Here is a 19,514-nt window from a genome sequence, read left to right on the forward strand (position 1 = left end):
AATCAAAATTCACTACTTCTATAAATCTCTTCTAGGTGTGAGAATACCTCTACACAAAGAGAGATTATTATTTAATCTGCTTAGATTGTTTGTAGTGTGAGTACTACTCTACACATGACAAACAATCATTAGATAAATCTAACCTAAGTTACTTCCAGGTGTGAACATGGTTCAACACACAACAAGTAGCTCCTCACTGTAACTATCTAACTTAAGTTACTTCTAAGTGTGAACATAGTTCAACACAAAGAAAATAATTGCTAACTTTACTTTTATTGAATCACTTCCAAGTGTGAGTTTCCTCTACACAATGCAAGTAATCATTATTACCTTACTTAATTTACCTCACAGTGTAAGATATACTTCACAGCGTAGATGAAGACTAAAATCAACTCCAAAACATAAAAACACATTTTGTTTAAAGCTCTAAATTTCTATTAAATTATTCAATAACATTAAAACTAATTTTTTTATACTTTTCTTGTTGTTGAGGCTCACCTATAGATGAGAAGAGGAGAAGAGAGCTCAATGGAATGAGTAACACAAACCATTTTTGTGGTATATAAAGAAACTTATTTCGATCAAATAATATTTCAATCGAACTAATATATAGATCAAAATATTATTCGATCGAAATGCTAATAAATTATACAATATGCTGGTTTTGCTGATGTGGCATCGTATAATACGGTCGAATAAAAATAGATATGGTATAAAACGTCTATTTAAAATGTATTATACGTACACCGTATAACATACAATGCAAATTAGAAGAGCATCTTTTTCCTTACCTACGATGGCACCTTTGGTGCTACGGACAAAGTCTTGGCCTTTATCCAACAATTCGAGGCGGTGTTTGGAGATGAGGGCTTCATGGAATCCTCTAAGCTATGCCATGTAGCTATGCACTTTCAAAAGTCCGCCAGGCAATGGTGGTCTAGCCTATGGGCCAACAATGAAGCTCCACGAACATGGAAAGCTTTAAGAGCTTCCATTATGAAGCCGCTTCTGGCCACCGATGCCAAAGACAAGGTACTCATCGAATGGCAAAGCTTGAAGCTCTCTCCCTACGAATCCATTCAAAAATATGTAGAAAAGTTTTGGGACCTACATCTCAAAGCCATTGTCTTCAAAAGAATGGATTTTGGAGAGCAAAAGCAGCAATTTTGTGTGGGCTTAACTAAAGAAATGGCGGAGTATGTCAACTCCCAAAGGCCATGCACCATATCGGCTGTTATACACCATACTATGGTGGCTTCTCGAATCAATTTCTAAATAGGGGCTAAGAGAATTCTAAGCCCACAAAAAACAAGGGTTCCAATGAGCCTAAGGGGAAGGACAATTTCCAAAAGTCTCCTAAGGGCAATTCCAACAAATCTAAAGAGAAGGGAGTTTACAAAGGCAAAAATAAACTCTCTCCTGAAGAGCTTGAGCGTTATTGCAACAAGGATAACCATTGTTTCAAGTGCAGCAAAAATAAACTCTCTCCTGAAGAGATTGAGCGTTATTGCAAGGATAACCATTGTTTCAAGTGCGGCAAGCAAGAGCATGCGTACCACGCTTGTCCCCAAAAGAACACCTTCCATGAGCCTCCTAGAGCTACCTTAGTCGAAATCGAAGAGGAGGAAACTCACCAGAAAGGATCTCCTCTATGCCATGCTTGGGGAAAGGTAAGAGAACATGATGCTTTTATTCTCTTTGACCCTGGTTCTACTCACAATTTCATATCCATAGAGTTGGCCACCAAGCTAGGCATACAAGCCTATGAGATGGGAGATGTCCTACCCGCAGATGGTGCTTTCAAGGGGTAAGAAGCTTCAATCACTCCCTTAATCGGGAAATTGAGGCTCCATGTCCAAAGTTATGTGGACAAAGAGGACTTATTTATCTCTCCTCTCAAGCACGAGGATGTAATCCTAGGGGCACCATGGTTTGATCGCATGGCTACCAATGTTACATTCCCTGAAAGAGTAATCTACTTTAGGTTCAGGGAAAAAGATATGTACATAGATGCTAAGGAAATGGGTAACACCATACCCATTGTACATATGCAAGCTTTCAATAAGTTAGTAAAGAGACCTATTTCCGTGTACATAATTTTTGTTAAAGATTCTCAAAATGAACCTAATCCTTTAGCAAAAGAAAATATAAACAATCACACAAAATTAGAGTTATCCAATTTTCTCAAGGGGTTTCAAGATGTCTTTATTGATGACATCCCTTGTGAACTACCTCCTAAGGAAGGCAATGATGACCATGCAATTGACCTTCTTCCAGGAATTTCACCGCCTAATAAACCTCCTTATAGAGTTTCTCAAGCTCAACAAGAGGAGATTATGCGGCAAGTGCATGAGTTAGTTGAAAAGCACATGGTTAGGCCTAGCTCATCTCCATTTTGCTCACCTGTGCTAAGGAAGACGACACATATCATATGCGTGTCGACTATAGAGCACTAAATAGGATCACTATCACGAATAGGTTTCCCGTTCCACGGGTAGAAGACCTATTTCATAAGCTACAAGGATCGACCTACTTCAGTAGGTTGACCTAACGTGGCTATCATCTTAAATGATAGTTGATCAATGCAGTACCCTTGGTCTTTACGAATACATTGTCATACCTTTTGGCTTGACCAATGCACCAGCCACATTCAACCGCTTGATGGAGAAGCTATTCATGCCTCACCGAACCTTTACTGGAGTGTTCTTTGATGATATTATCATCTACTCTAATTCATTAGACAAACACAAGAAACACCTCCAAGTAATACTTCAAGTTTTAAGAGAGAATAAACTTTATGTTGGTCGAAAGAAAAGTGATTTTTTCTTACAAGAGATTGAGTATTTAGGTCACATTATCTCTCAAGCTTGGATCCATCAAAGTTAGAGGTAATAAAAAGATGGCCTAAACCAAGGAATCTTCATGAACTAAGAAGCTTTATAGGTATGTGTGCATACTATAGACACTTCATAGAAAAATTCTCACAAATTGCAGGACCATTACATGACCTAACAAAGAAAAACGTTAGGTATACATGGTCTGCCAAGGAGAACAATGCTTTCTAAAGCTTAAAGGAAATCTTTTCTCTCAGCCTGTGCTTACACTATCGGATCTCTCAAAGCCATTTGAGGTCCAATGTGACGCTTGTGGTGATTGCCTTGGAGCTGTTTTTCTCCAAGAAGGGCACACCATAGCCTATGAAAGTCGAAGGCTCGACCCTATTGAGCAAGCACTAGGCATATACGAAAAGGAACTCCTCGCAGTTCTACATGCCTTAGACTCATGGAAGCACTATTTATTGGGGACTCCTTTCATTCTGCAAACGGATCACCAAAGTCTTAAGTACTTCATGACGCAGACCAAGCTCTCTGATAAACAAATGAGGTGGGAATATTTTCTTTTGCAATTTCATTTTCATATTGCTCACGTTGTTGGCAAGCATAATCAAGTAGCCGATGCACTCTCATGACAGCCGAGAGTGAATGCGGTTTCCATAGCAACTCACAACGATCTATCTTCTATGATAGATGAGTATGCTATTGATCCCGATTTTAGAGATGTGATTTCAGCCCTTGCACTAGGGAAGAAAGAGAAACCATTTACTTTACAAGATGTTTGTCTTCTTTATGGCAATAGACTATGCGCTACTAACTCACTCCGTGAGAAAGTAATGTATGAATCTCATGCTCCTCCTTATGCAAGGAATGGAGGGATTCACTCTATCCTAAAAGGGATTGAAACATATTTCTATTGGCCTACCATGAAAGCAAACATACAAGAGTATGTTTCTAAATGTGTGGTATGCCAAAAGACAAAGTCTGATAGAGGGAAGCAACCTAGATTGCTTCAACCTTTGCCAATCCATAATTCACCATGGGAGAGCATATCCATGGATTTTATCTTTGGATTTCCTAAGTCTATCCATGGGAATATGGGAATATGGACGATAGCAGACAGGTTTAGTAAACAACCTCATTTTATACCTGTCAAAAAGACTATCAAAACACATCAAATGGAAACCCTCTTCATTTCACAAATCTTCAAGTACCATGGCTTTCCAATATCCATAGTGTCGAATAAAGATCCTAGAATGACTAGTAATTTTTGGAAGGGTCTCTTTGACAATTTAGGGACAAGGCTAAATTTCTCTTTGGCCTATCATCCACAAACGGATGGCCAAAGTGACATAGCTAACCTAACAATTATTGATCTACTAAAAGCCTATGTAATGGAAGTAGATCAAAGGTCCCAATGGGAGAATTACTTACCCTTAGTGGAGTATGCCTACAATAACATTGTACATACCTCCATGGGAAAAGCACCTTCGAGGTAATTAAGGGAAGATCAAAAAGTCCGTTGCTACGTAAAGTACACGGGAAGATCTTTGCTGCAGATGAGTATAGCCAAGACCTACAAGAATCTTTCCAAAAGATTAAGGATGCTATCTCTATCTCACAGCAAAGGCAGAAGGTTAAGGATGCTATCTCTATCTCACAGCAAAGGCAAAAGGTTGTTGTTGACAAGCATCGAAGAGCCCAAGCCTTTAAAGGAAATGATTGGGTCTTACTCAATTTTCCAAAGACTCGATTAAGGCACACGACGGGCAAGAATCATACAGGACACCAAAAGTACTATGCTAAGTTAGCAAAAATGTACTATGGTCCTTTCCAGATTCTTAGGCCAATCAATGGGATGGCCTATCAACTCAAGTTTCCTAGCCATTGGCTCATATACAATGCTTTTCATGTGAGCCTACTAAAGCCTTACAAAGGAGAGCCACCTCAAGAACCAACTATTGAAGACCCACCAGAGATCAACGGCCAAGAAGAGGTGTTGCAGCCTGAGTCCATTCTTCGACATGAAGACAAGGTACTAAGAGGCGGTAACACTATTTAACGATATCTTATTAAGTTTAAGAATTATCCTTTTGAAGACGCTAGATGGATGCAAGGCATACAATTAAAGAATAACCTAAACCTTGTCAATGCTTACAATGATTCCCTAGAGTAAGAAAATGTACAAATCTTAAAAAGGAGCAAAGTTTTTGTCTTATAAGACTCCGTTTCTCTTTATTGTGCACAAATGGAAAGTAGTATGCATGCTTAGATCAAGTTTGCGGAGACGACATCTCTCAAACACCAAGTAGAGCTTGTCACTCTACTATGGAAGATTGATAGGACTAATGTGCAAACATGCTTGCGGCAGCTTAGGCTCTCAAGCGCCAAATGGACTAGTCATCCATTCTGGAACGATGTTGTAGGGTAACATAGGGATCCTCTACCCGCTAGAAAAAGTACTAATGAATAGGCTTTATCTTCTCTACCCTATAGTCAAGGACGACTATGATTTCAAGAGAGAGGTAATGTCATAATAACTAATATCTAATTCTCCTAAATGATTTTCTCATGTTAAACTGATCATTTAATATGGGAAAGTGACATGGGAGAAAAAGCTAGAATATTGGTTAAGCTAGAAGATTGGCCACATTAGGGATCCACATGAGGAAAAATAGGGATCCAAAGGGGGGGACCATCTGCAAAAGATAAATGTGCAACAATGGGCTTTAAAGACCCTAAGGTTCAGCCCATTAAGACTTCCAAAATACTAAGGTTCAAAAATTCAAAGATTGTATCCAAAGGTCATCACAAGGGAAATTGGATGCTTTGTGTGTGTACCAAAAATGTTTTCACAAATCCTACAAAGGAGGGGGTGAGCCTTGCAAGTAGGGAATGAGAGAGAAACACACACACACACACACACTCACAAGCCTCCTTTACACAAAGGGAATGAGGGACACATGTCAGATCCCTAGCCCATATGCCCACAAGGTGTACTCAAATCCTATTCGATGGCCATGGAGGTGGACCAGTGAGAATTAGGCTAGAGTAACTCTAGTTTAATTAATTTAAAAACACTTAATAAAAGAATCAATAAGAATTAAGCTCTCTAGAAGACTATTGGACAGTCTCCCAAGGGGTCCAATGAGAATTCAGCAGCCCAATGGCTTGCATGATTCCTATTCGCCAGGAGACAAAGGGGTCCAATGAGAGTTTAGTTGCATTAATTAATCACCTAAAGCTCTCACAAAAGGGGAAAGGTGAACACATGTCAGAAGGCTATCACAAATGCTCCTTAAATCCTATTGGCTAAGCCTGGAGATGTCCAATGGGGTGGTAGCATGAGCAAATAGCAAGAGGTGTCGACCAAGAGAGAGAGGGGGCTGATTTTCTCAAATCGTTATCCACACACACTCACACAAGCTCATGTTTTAAGAAAGAAAACTCTCTCTCTCTCCTTCTCAAGCTTTAATGGAAAGCTTATCACCTACTCCAAGCTTGAGAAGGGAGGCCTACACCTACAACTCTTGGCTTTGTGATGCAAATCCAACCAAGAGCCAAGCTTCAATGCATGCTCATCTCCTCTACCATGCTAATTACTAAGCTAAGATATGATAACATGAGTGATTATGTGAGGAGATGTACATCTTTCTCGTAAGACTACTCCTTCTTGCTCTTAATCTACTCTCATACCCCGCTAGCTCTCACCATCTTCAAAGGTGTGTGAGGTCTTGGGTCTGAGACCGTGAGGGAATTGATGTTGTGTTTTATAACTGTTTTGCTTAGTGCTTGAAGCTTCCATCTTCATTGCACTAGCTAGTCTTGAAGGAACACAAAGCATTGTATCGTAAAATGTCTCCCTTGATGGGAGAAATCTATAATACAAAGCCTTTTGGAGGGGGGACCTGCTCCATGTAAATCCGGTCCTCAACTGTTGTCAAATACTTAATTTCTCTCTCTTTTGAAGTATTGTTCATGCTATCTAATTAGGTGTTATGCTTTTTGTTTCTCTCTCCACCCAACACTCTTGTTATTCTTAGTAGGAATCTATTCTAATGAATTGCTCATTATGCTCATGCTAATTTCCGCTACACACAAGTTACTAGGCCATTAAATGTTACTGTGTGAGTTGAAAACTCTAACACAAGTGTGGACACTACTAAACACAAAACACTGGAAATTTACATCATACGAAAGTAGAAGTTGAAAATAAAACTAAAAACTAAATTATACCTTCTTGCTCTATCTCCTCTATCTTTGACAATGTGCAAAAGCTGACTTGCACTCCTTCGATCGAAGATGCGTATATACTATAAGGTTCTTTGATTGAAGAATTCCTTGATTGATTATACGTTTTACACAGTATCATTCAAAAAAACAATGTATAATCCAAATAATATGTATAATATTCATAAACGCAACCCTGGTTTATAGTGTTTTTCTCTTGTAGTATACCCATGGGGTAAGTAACACACAATGTAACTTAGTAGAAACTCGTTACGATTTTGCCTTGTTATTTTTACAAAATGATCCAAAAAGGACACTATAATGTTTTTCTCATGTAGTATACCCATGGGGCAAGTCACCCACTATGTAACTTGGTCGAAACTCATTATGATTTTTCCTTTGTATTTTTACAAAGTGATCCAAAAAGAACTTTTGCCATAGATTGAGCTAGTTGGGTGGATCTTAAGAGCAACCCTCATCGGCATTCGATCTCATTGGATGTTCCCTGACCAAAATGGCACTTTTAAATTCTCCTAGAGTGGCTCAATGATGACTAGAAACCTATCATCCAAATCCAATCGCATTGTTGCCAACTGTGCCCTCATGTGTCTTGCCACCTCCAACCCCCATCCCCTAATCGGAGTGGACCTCAACAGTAGTGGTAAACTGTTCTGAATCCCTTTTTGGTTTCGTTTCTCTACAAAGTGTTGTGTTCTACCAACTCACATTTCTAGTGCTTTAATGGTGCACATAAGATGAAAAGCTATGTACACCCACGATTGTTTTCATAACAAATTTTGTGTGCCACTTGTATGAGAATTAGACACTGTCATCGTGTGGATGGTAAGATCTTCCTCAAAGACTACCAAATGATGTGTATGCCATGCCTACATATGTATGAATCATCCTCAGTCATCTACAACAAGCCACCTATGGCTAGGCCAAGAAATTAATCACCAAAACACATTGAATATCAACACATAATCAATCAAACTCAGATTGAAAAGGTCAATAAGATGAAGTAGACATTGAAGATCCTCAAGGCATCAACAACGATATTTTACTTGTATTTCACTATTGGAATTCCATGGTGTCATCAAGGAAAGAGTTCCATGATCTAATGTTTGTTTTTGATAGTATACCTTCTTGATAAAATACCTTTCATTGCACATGGAAAAAGTTCTAGGAATAAATTGAGTTGACTGAACTAGGAACCTTCGTGGATAAAGTGTCAATAGGTCTGATTGAGGTCTTCTCCTTTTAAGGGCCTCATTAGATAGTATCTCATGAGATGCTCTCATCCCTTTTAGGTGAAAAATCACGGAGATGGCACATGGATGTGTGTGTGTGTGTGTGTGTGAGTGAGAGAGAGAGAGAGAGAGTGAGTGAGAGAGAGAGAGAGAGAGAGAGAGAGAGAGAGAGAGAGAGAGAGAGAGAGAGAGAATCTTGCATTTATCACATCGACAGGGGGTAGAGAGGGACATCTCCTAAAGTGTCAAGCCTAGGGGAGAGAGCACGAGTTTTTTTGCTATGGTTTGTGCTTTGTTGCTTGCATGTCTCTAAGGGCAAAGCACATGTGCACACGTGTGTGTATGTGTGTGTGTGGTGTGTGAGCCATAGCGAGCTGGAAGCAGCCCAGAAGGACCGGGATAAGGATGCACTAGGTCAACTAGCTAGAGAATGTGTGAGGCCGTTATGGAGATCAAGGTACCTACATGGTGCTACAAACCAGCATAGGCAACCGACCTGTTGGGATTGTCCCTCTAGCAGTCCACTATCAAGACCTCCCTATATAACGTGCCTTCATGGGGGGTAATTAAAAAACCTTGTTTTTAACATGTTTGAATGAGTAAAATGGCCCCTTATCTTAGGATTTTTTTCCAAAATGGCATATAAAAGCCCCTTTTATTAATTTACCTCTATTAAATTTAAAAAAATAAGCATTAAAAAAGCCCACTTACTAAACTCACGTGGTACATTAACATGATTACATAGTGTTTCCCCCAAGGATTGTCCGGATCGTGATGCACGGAAGCACATAGAGGGTAGCAATGTAAGGAAGGAAAGGTGGTCAGAATGCAAGGAGTTACGCAAACCAACAAAGCACTTTCATTCTGCTACAGACCCAATGATGGCACTGGGAGGTAGGGGGGAGGGAATGATGGTGACAACGAGAGATTTTTCTTCCAAATTTGTAAATTTCTTGAGAATTTGAAGAACAAACTAATGGGTCTGGATGAAATTCCTTCGACTCAATAGGGAGTACCCAATGATTTTTATTACTAAAACCTAGGGAATCTTTGTGAGATCCGCCTCAAGGGCCACACCTTGATTGCAAGATATGATCAATAAAGGCCATTTGATGGAAGCAGGACCATAGAGCCACTGGGTAAAGCAGACCTATAGATGTTTGCACCACGGTTTTGGAGCTTCCTGAGGGGTGGGGGGCAACAGGGCTGCATGGGCTACAAGCAGGGAAGTGTTATTTTCTACATTAAATTTACACGCTCTAGGGAGCACCATGGGGGATGGTTGGAGTGGTCTAGAGCAGATAGATCTGATAGATAATTTTCATGAGTTCAAGCCCTACATGAGCCTTTTTGGAGGTAAAGGTTGAGGCAACTTTGGAAGGCATAAATCACCTTTGTTGGACAAAGGAAATCTCACCAAGATTCGGTTGAAGCTCGAATATACATACTGAGCCAATAGTAATAGGCAACCTTTGAGTGGAAGGAAGGAACAAATTTAATTGAATGCACTACAAAACTTCATAAACTAGAGTGCTTCGTTAGCCTGCATAACTGGAAGTGGATAACAAACTGGTATAGCGGTACAAGCCGTAAGGTGATTGCAATTAGAGAGAGGTGTAGACATGTAGTAGTGTTAGTGTGTATACGCGCTTCACCAGGGGCACTTTTCTCCCACTGGGTTTTTCCCCCTGGACATCCGATGTGAAAGGACACCTTATCTCTTAGGGTTTCATATAAGCTTTGTTGCTCTGAGTTTGTACATACACTATTATTCCAATACAGAGAGAGAGACTACAGAGATCTCGTACACAAGCTCTGTGTCTTCTCCTTCTCCATCTTCTTCCTACTCTAAGTTGCTGTCTTCCTTCTGTTTCCTGTTTCATCATCTTCAACAATTGGTATCAGAGCAAGGTGATTTCCAGAGCCTCTACTTGCGTTTTCGCGTCCGCGCGCGCAATCGTAGTTTTCAGGCAGTTTTCGGAAAATTTGCTCGTGGGAGCATCCTCGACGTTCCGGGGGTATTCTGGTCAGGCGACCTGGGGTTTTACCCCCCTTTCGAAGCCGTTCGAGCCCTCAGAATTTTGTTCTGAGCAGCGTAGAAAAAGTTACTTTTCGGAGGCGTTTAGATCAAGAGGGTGTGCTTTTTGACAGATTTTCTTCAGGTAAACAGTTCTTTTGGGAAGCAGCTTGTCTTAGCTTTGTGCTGAGATTTTGTGTAGAGTTTTGCTTGCATTGGAGAGGAGATTTGTGAATCTCTTGGAGGTTCTTTTGCTCTCTTGTGTGCATCTACAATATGGCTCAATCTACGGAGAAAGAGATTTTTGGTGCGTTTACATCCGAAGACAAATTGGATGGTACCAACTATTCTCTTTGGTCTTTTATGGCCAAAAATGTTTTGGTTGGTAAAGGATTGTGGGATTATGTATCTGGAGATGAAGTTCGTCCAGGTAGCATTGCACCTGCCACACCTGGTCGTGGTGCAGCTGCTGGTGCAGGACCCTCACAAGTCACTCCAGAGCAAAAGAGATGGGATACTAAAGATGCACAGGCTATGGCTGTGATTTCCTTAACCATAAAGAGGACAATCACACCACATATCAGATCTTGCAGAACTTCTGAGGATGCTTGGAACACTCTGCAAGCTATGTTTGGAGGAAGAAACGCTTCCAGAATAGAGTTTTTGAAGAAACAACTTGACAAAATACAGATGGACGAAGGTGACGATATTGTCGAGCATCTTACAAAAATCAGGGATCTTAAAGAGCAATTGCTTAGCATTGATGAAGTGATTCCAGAGAAGGACTTGGTTTCCAAAACACTCAATTCACTACCACCATCTTATTTGACTTTTCAGACTTCTTTGACTCTGTCTTTGCGAGCTAATCCTGACCCTCTTCATTTTGAAGAGTTAGTGGCTTTGCTATTGCACGAGGATCAATCACGTAAGAACAAGTCTTTACAGGTGGATGGTATGGATCATGCTCTTGTTGTACAGAACAAAAACATGGGTAAAGAGAGTGCTCATCACTCCAAGTCTGGTGCAGGACAGTCTTCAGAGAAGTCTAAAGGTGATTCCGACAAGTCCAAGAAGAAAGGTAAATGTCACTACTGCAAGAAACCTGGTCACTATATTAGTGAGTGTAAAAAGCGAATTGCTAAAGAAAAGAAGAAAGAGTCAAGTTTGGTTGTTTCAGCTTCTGGTGATTCTTCTACAGCTAAAGAAGAGTCTGCAAACTTTGTGCAGGATTCTTATGCTTTTGTAGTATGTTCAGATTTTTCTGCTTACAGTGTTGACAAGACACAAATGATTTGGTACTTTGATAGTGGTGCATCCAGGCATATTACTTCAAGGAAGGATTTGTTTTGTTCATTGGATGCAGCTCTAGCAGGAAAGAAGGTGACATGTGCAAATAATGCTTCTTATCCAATCAAAGGAGTTGGTAAGATTCTGATTACCATTTCAGATGGTTCAGATTTATGCTTGCCAGATGTCTTATATGTTCCAGGGATCAAGAAGAATTTGTTGTCTGTATCCTCTCTTGCAAAAAATGGTCTTCGGGTCATTTTTGAGGATGACAGATGTGTTGTACGAGATCGAGAGAATGGTTATTCTCTTATCACTACAGGTACGCTGGAAAATGGACTATTTATGCTAGATCGTTATGAAAAGCAGATTCAGGTATGTATTGCAGAAACAAAGACTCAGGCCATGCAGGATGCTGAGTTGTGGCATGCTAGATTTGGGCATGTTGGTTATGGCAGTTTGATGACTTTACAACGTCATAATATTGTGCATGATTTGTCTTTATTGGAGATGCCACCAAGACATGTATGTGAAGGTTGCGTTCTTGGAAAGATGCACAGATTTGCATTTTCGCAGGATGGTTCAGTTAGAGCGACACGAAAGTTGCAGCTTGGACACAGTGATGTATGTGGTCCTATGAGGAAGCCATCTTTGGGAAACAGCCTTTATTTTGTGACCTTCATTGATGACTTTTCCACGTTTTGTTGGGTGTATCCACTCAAAGCAAAGTCAGATGTGTTTGCAGTTTTTCAACATTATGTCGCCATGGTTGAAAATGAAACAGGTTGCAAAGTACAGACTCTTCGTACCGATCGAGGAGGTGAATACATGTCAGGTGCATTTAAGGATTTTTTGGGAAAGAAAGGCATTAAACACCAATGAACTATGCCATACACACCACAACAGAATGGTGTTGTAGAAAGGAAGAATAGGTCTTTAATGGAGACAGCTAGATGTATGCTCAAGGCTAAGAGTTTGCCTCATAAGCTATGGATGGAGGCAGTTGCTTGTGCAACACATGTTTTGAACAGGTGTCCTACTCGTGCCTTGAAGACCATTACTGCATATGAAGCTTGGTATGACAAAAAACCTTCAGTCAGTTATCTTCGTGTTTTTGGTTGTCTTGCTTATGCTCACATCCCTCAGCAGTTACGTGGGAAGCTTGATGATAAGGCAATCAAATGTATATTTGTGGGGTACAGTAGTGGAAGTAAAGGTTATAGACTTTACAATCCTGGTACAAACAAGATTTTTGAATGTCGTGATGTAATTTTTGCAGAAACTACTGCTCAACCTATGGTTGCTTTTGATGTACCTCATATGCAGACACATGATGTATTTGAAGGTTTGCTTCCTTCTTTTGTGGAGAATCAAGAATCACAACAGGTTGATAATCTTGATCAATCTTTTGATCAGCATGTGACACCTCATGATGTAGAAGAAATTGTGCGTGAAGAGCAAGAAGTTCTCAGGGAAGAAAGAACCTTGCCTAAATGGGTTCAGAAAACTTTGCAGGATAGCAAGTTGGATGCACCGTTGCCACGAAAAACACGTGCTGGTACTACTTTTGGCAGAGAGCAAGTAGATTTGGCTTGCTTTAGCACTCTTTGTGATGCAGATGAGCCTGATTCATTTGAACAATCTTTAGAGTGTGTTCAGTGGAAAGATGCTATGCAGCAAGAAATTGATTCTATTCATAAGAATCATACATGGGATCTAGTGGACTTGCCTACAGGTAAAAAGCCTATTGGTACAAAGTGGGTTTTTAAGGTAAAAAGGAAACAAGATGGTACTGTTGACAGGTACAAAGCAAGGCTTGTGGCAAAAGGCTATGCGCAATAGAATGGCATAGATTATGATGAAACCTTTGCTCCTACTTCTCGTGCGTCCACAGTTAGATCACTAGTTGCAATTGCTGCTCATCATGGTTGGAAAGTGCATCAGTTGGATATCAAAACTGTTTTTTTGAATGGTGATTTGCAGGAAGAAGTTTAAGTAATTCAACCAAGTGGTTTTTTTGTAAAAGGTCAAGAGCAAAAGGTATGTAGATTGCGTAAAGCTTTGTATGGTCTCAAACAGGCTCCAAGAGCATGGTATGAGAAGATACATACTTATTTGATTGGCCAGGGATTTCAGAATAGTCCAACAGAAAGTACTTTGTATGTCAAAAAGAGAGATGGAGTTCTCATTATGCTAACACTTTATGTGGATGATATGCTTCTTACAGGCAATAATGCAAATGAAATTGAAGCGTTTAAAGATGCTTTGAGGAAAACCTTTGAGATGTCTAATCTTGGTTTTCTACATTATTACTTGGGTATTCAGTTTGTGCAATCAGAGGATGGCATATACATGTTGCAGGCAAAATATTTGCATAAAATTTTGGACAAGTTTGGTATGCAAAATTGTAAGCCAATCTCTACACCCGTAGAAACTGGATCAAAGTTGAGCATGCATGATGCTGGAGAAACTTTTGATGTACATACTTATGTAGTAGCGGTTGGTTGCTTGATATATTTGGCAGGCAACACTCGTCCAGACATTCAATTTGGGGTTTCACAAGCAAGCAGATTTATGCACAGTCCAGGTATGCATCATTGGCAGGCTGTGAAGCGCATACTTCGTTACCTTTCAGGTACCCCTAATCTTGCCATGTTCTTTCCAAGGGGGGATATGTATGGAAAGCACGGTTCTATGCAGCTTCTTGGTTACAGCGATTCAGATTGGGCTGGTGATTTTGACACATGACATTCCACAAGTGGCAATTGTTTTTTCTTGGGAAATGCATGTATATCTTGGCTAAGCAAGAAGCAACCCACAGTGGCTACATCAACTTGTGAAGCTGAGTACAGGGCAGCTTTCACGGCAATAGTTGATTGTGTATGGATACGCAGGTTATTGGCAGATCTTTGTGAGTGTCAACAGGCACCCACTACCATTTTCACTGACAGTCAGAGTGCTATGGCAGTTGCAAGGAATCCAGTATTTCATGCAAGAACAAAGCACATAGAGGTTTACTACCACTATGTCAGGGAAAGGCTACATGCAGGGGAGATCACACTAACTTACTGTCCTACACAGGATAACATTGCAGATCTATTTACGAAGGCGTTATCACGAGAAAAGTTTGAAGCTTTCCAAAAATCTTTGGGCTTACTCTCATACACATGATGATCTGCTACCTTGTACGGATTCACACTATCACTACAGGGGGGATTTGTAGACATGTAGTAGTGTTAGTGTGTATACGCGCTTCACCAGGGGCACTTTTCTCCCACTGGGTTTTTCCCCCTGGACATCCGGTGTGAAAGGACACCTTATCTCTTAGGGTTTCATATAAGCTTTGTTGCTCTGAGTTTGTACATACACTATTATTCCAATACAGAGAGAGAGACTACAGAGATCTCGTACACAAGCTCTGTGTCTTCTCCTTCTCCATATTCTTCCTACTCTGAGTTGCTGTCTTCCTTCTGTTTCCTGTTTCATCATCTTCAACAAGAGGTTCCCTTTGGTACCTGCATGTTTTTGGAAATGAATGGAGATCAAGGGCAATATTGTAATTACTATTTTGTTCTCATCGAAGCATTGAAGAAGAGTATACATTAGTAAAAAGAACATAGAAGTGAAAGCAGAGAGAGAGAGAGTGAGTGAGCTTTTTTTTTTTCAACAAATCTTGTTAGCGTAAGTGAGTAGAAGTCACTCATGCATAGAGGAATGTATACGCTGTTTTTTTCTCATGCAAGCACAGACAAGAGTATACATCCGTAAAGAAGAATGTAGAAATGAAAGGTGAGAGAGAGAGAGAGAGAGAGAGAGAGAGAGAGAGAGAGAGAGAGAGAGAGAGCGCTTATTATTTATTTAGCACAAATCTTGTTACGCTAAGTGAGTGTAAGTCACTGAAACGATTTGATATAAATAGTTTGCCAAAAAGTTGATGAATTAAGAACGGAACTAAGCAAATGAGAGTTGGGAAGACTTTGAATGTAGCATGCAATGAGTTCTTTACAATGAAATGGACAAAACTTCTGTGGAGAAGAGGAGGAGGACTAGGTAACAACACATATCAGTCGGAGGTTTTGATGCAAGAAGAAAGGGTTATATCGGTAAGATGCTCTTCAAAGTTGCGCGTGTGGCTAACTGGTTGACAGAAAAATAGTGCGAAACAAATCGTTTAGCTGACTGAATGTGGTTGGGGACCACATTAGAGTAATTTAATTCTATAGTCTCGAGTAGGCCGAATACGTCCGCAATGTGCACGTAAAACATATAATGGTGTTTTGTGGAGCAACTAGCCAGCACGGCGATGTCGATGGTGATTTGTCGACCGAGTGTATTCCAAGTGATGTAATGTGGATGCCATGGGGTAGGTGGTTGAACTGGCCATGGAATGAACTCACTCCATTTATGCATGTAGTGTCTGAGCACCCGCTCTTGCAAATTTGGGTAAAGACAGTATTGCAACTTATACATTGCAGTCTCAAATTCTGGATGCTCAATCAGATCAGCTGGAATCGGCCTACCCATTCTAAACTGAAAAGAAAAATCAATTAAATCAAAGAAGTTGATAAGTTGTCATGTCTGTCATACTTTTAATGGAAAAAAAAAGACATTGTTGTAGCCAATGATCAATGTTATATGACAAAGACAGGGAACAAAACAATGAAATAAAGATGGCAGAAGTTCATAGCTATATTTTCATGTTTTTTTTTAAAAAAATAATATTTTCTCAACCTTGGTGGATGTCGAGAACAAACATTATAACCTAATGCAGTTGTTGTTTTGTGTTGTTTAACATAGAAATGTTCTAAGTTTCTAGCTTTATGTATATTGGTACTAGTTGCTAAAGTGGTAATTTCAAAATTGTCCTCAAAAGGACTATGTGCCTGCATGTCCACTTGCATTCTCTTCGAAGGATTGCGCTTGTGATAGCCAACGCGTTTATGGATGTTATTCGTAACTCCGATAGATCTCCTATCGTTTTTCATGCATCGTATACTGTAGACTATGTATTCTTCCTTGGATGTTGCTTTTTCTGGGGTGGAAGGCCGATGCTTGTCTCTGGTTGTTGATGAATGTCTAAATCTGCAGTCCATGCAGATTGGTTAGGTCAATAAAAAAATGATGTTGCTACGGAGAAATAAATGGAAGCTAGTCATGCTTGTTATCCATACTTGCCTTGGTCTATTTCAACTGGCTCGTATGGAGAGGTTGGTTGGCTGTAATTTACTGCCTTGTGTTTGTTGTAGTGCCATGCTACCTTCTAGATTGTGATAGGTGGATTAGTTGCATCGTAACTGTGGTTTGCCAAAGTCATGAAATTTGTCAAGATAGTAGCACAGTTTTCTTAAGTAGATTTTGAAAGTTCAACCAAATCAATGTTGTAACCAAACCGCAGCGCCTGCTCCATCGTGTACAATGTAATTCCTTCAGTTTTTGTGTTTAGGAGTTGTTGTGCTTCAACAGTACGCAACATAATCTCATCATCCTCGTACTGGATATCAAGCTCTTCAAGTATTTGCTTCATGAGACCTGTAGGATGTAGGAGCAAGCTGGTTAGCATAACAGACAGAAGGCATTATATTTTTCTTTTCTAATAGTACCTATTGTCATCCTTTCTGTGTTTGGTGTGTCCATCGTTTGGTTTAGAGCTTTATATCTTGCGTCACACTTATTCATAAGTTGTGACGCTCTTGAAAAGTATGGAACCCCTCAATATATGCATGGGGTTTCTCGCCTGCTGAGTTAGCCAATCTCATATGCTTAGTCGTGAGGTAAAATCTCTTAGGTTGTATCATTGGTTGTGTTTCCTTTGCATTGTTCGTGTATTGCTTGAAGAGCTGCACAGTAAGATGAGTGATTGATTCGCATGTGTATACATAGGCAAATGCAAGATCAGAGAAGCGTGCAAAATGTACCGTGTTGTGATCCATTGTTTGATTCAGTTTCCTGCACGTAAAAATAATTATTTTGATGATCTCTTACAGTATTTCTGAAGCATAAGATCCGACAAACGTTTAAACACAAATGAATGAAGTGAAAAAGGGAAGAGCAGTAAATTTACAAAAGGTGGATCAGAGTGAGAAGGGGTGATAGGGAAGATGTCTTAGCAATGCAACATATTGAACATGACAAGTCGACAGAAGAGAAGATAAGCAATTGAACAAAAATTTCTGCTTTATATACAAGGCAGTTACAAGGCGATTCAATCAGTTTAACAGAAAGAGGAGTTGATATTGAAGAGGGGGTAGGAAACTTTCACGTTAGATGGTCAAAAATGTAGATGGTGTGAACGTCTCTGGCGTAGGGAGCTATAGTAAATGTAGCCGGGTTCGCTCAGTGATGCATGATAGCATCACGTATAGAAGGCCAGGGGTGAAAACTTCTGTTACAATGAGCAAGACGTTGGTGTTGATTGTTGCACCTTGGGACTTGTGTCCAGTCATAGCATAGGCAAGAACTATTGGGAATGTGGATTTATGGTACTAGTGCCCATTGAATGACCGCCTGCTATGCTTTGACCGTCGAAGTGTAAGTTCCTGTTTGGATGTGTCCAGTGTGACTTTGATTGCTTTGATGCCTCCTTCTTCATCTTCGAGGATTTTGTCTACGCGACATATTGATCCATTGGCTACTCCAATTGTTAATTCCATGTTCTCTGCTATCAGCACCTTTGCTCCTTCTGCTATTCTCTCAATTGCATGGAAGTCGGGATCTTCAATCCATGCTTGGAGCTCAGGGACGTTGTGTGCATTCGTCTTGAGGCCGATTTGGATGATGTGACTATGCCGATGGAAGTGTTCCAAGAGAAGGTTATTACAATATCGAATGTCACTCTTGTGTGTGCAAATGATTGTCATATTCCTATCCATGTGTTGCTCTATTTGATCCTGGTTTATGATGCGGTCACAAGCGCATCATGGATCTCTTTCTTTGTGGGGATCCTAACTCTTATTGTATTGAGGAACTCTATGAAAGAGATATCTTTTGCATGGCGCACTGAGAAAGAAATAATGTACGTAGTAGCAGTGGACCAATAAGTGGAGTTTGTGATGTGGCATGAGTAGCACTCATCACTTTGATGCCTGCATACTGGCGGCAGTTGTGCCAAATCACCGAACAAGAAGACCTTTTTATCTTTGAATGGGTCTAGTAGTGTGCCGTTGGTGACATTCACAATTTGTCGTACTATGAGATCAAAAGTTTGCTTTGTCAACATAGAAATCTCGTCTATGATAATCGTGTTTGCTTCTTTAATACTGACGTATCTATCATCAGTTTCAGAGATTGACAGGGGATACTGTTGTGTGCGCACTGGTATCTTGAATTGGTAATGGACAGTTGTTACGATGCTGTTTAACCTCGTGGCTGCTGCACCAGTCGAAGCATCGAGTGTGACAATTTCCCCTTGCATTATGAGTTGGCTTGTGATATATCTTATGAGGAAGCTTTTGCCACTCCCAGGAGTGCCTGTGATCACATGCATTCCACCCTTTGCGGTTGTGAGCTTCTTGTAGATCTCTGCTTGTTCAGATGTCAGTGACGCATTCTGGACGTTTTGAAGCTCGTTTAGAAGGGCAGAGATACGAGATGACGTGTCCTGTTGCTCGTAGTCTGTTTGCACATCTGGAGATTGAAATGAGGTACTCTTTGTGAGGATGTCTTGTATAATATCATGTTGTGAAATTGGTGTGTTTGATCTGTTGTGAGCATATTTTGTTGTGTGTACTCTGTGATGTACATCTCAAGGTCCTCATCTAACAGTATCAAATTTCTACGTTTGCACTCAAGATAGTAACCTGGACGTGCTCTCCGGTGAGAGCAGCTGGGATTCATTTCTGAAGGTGATGCTCTTTAGCATCACGTTGTAAAAGAAAGCCTCCGGATGATGCCCTGGGT

The sequence above is a fragment of the Adiantum capillus-veneris genome, chromosome 23, assembly GCF_014529385.1.
Source record: "Adiantum capillus-veneris isolate H3 chromosome 23, ASM1452938v2, whole genome shotgun sequence".
Classification (NCBI taxonomy): Eukaryota; Viridiplantae; Streptophyta; class Polypodiopsida; order Polypodiales; family Pteridaceae; genus Adiantum; species Adiantum capillus-veneris.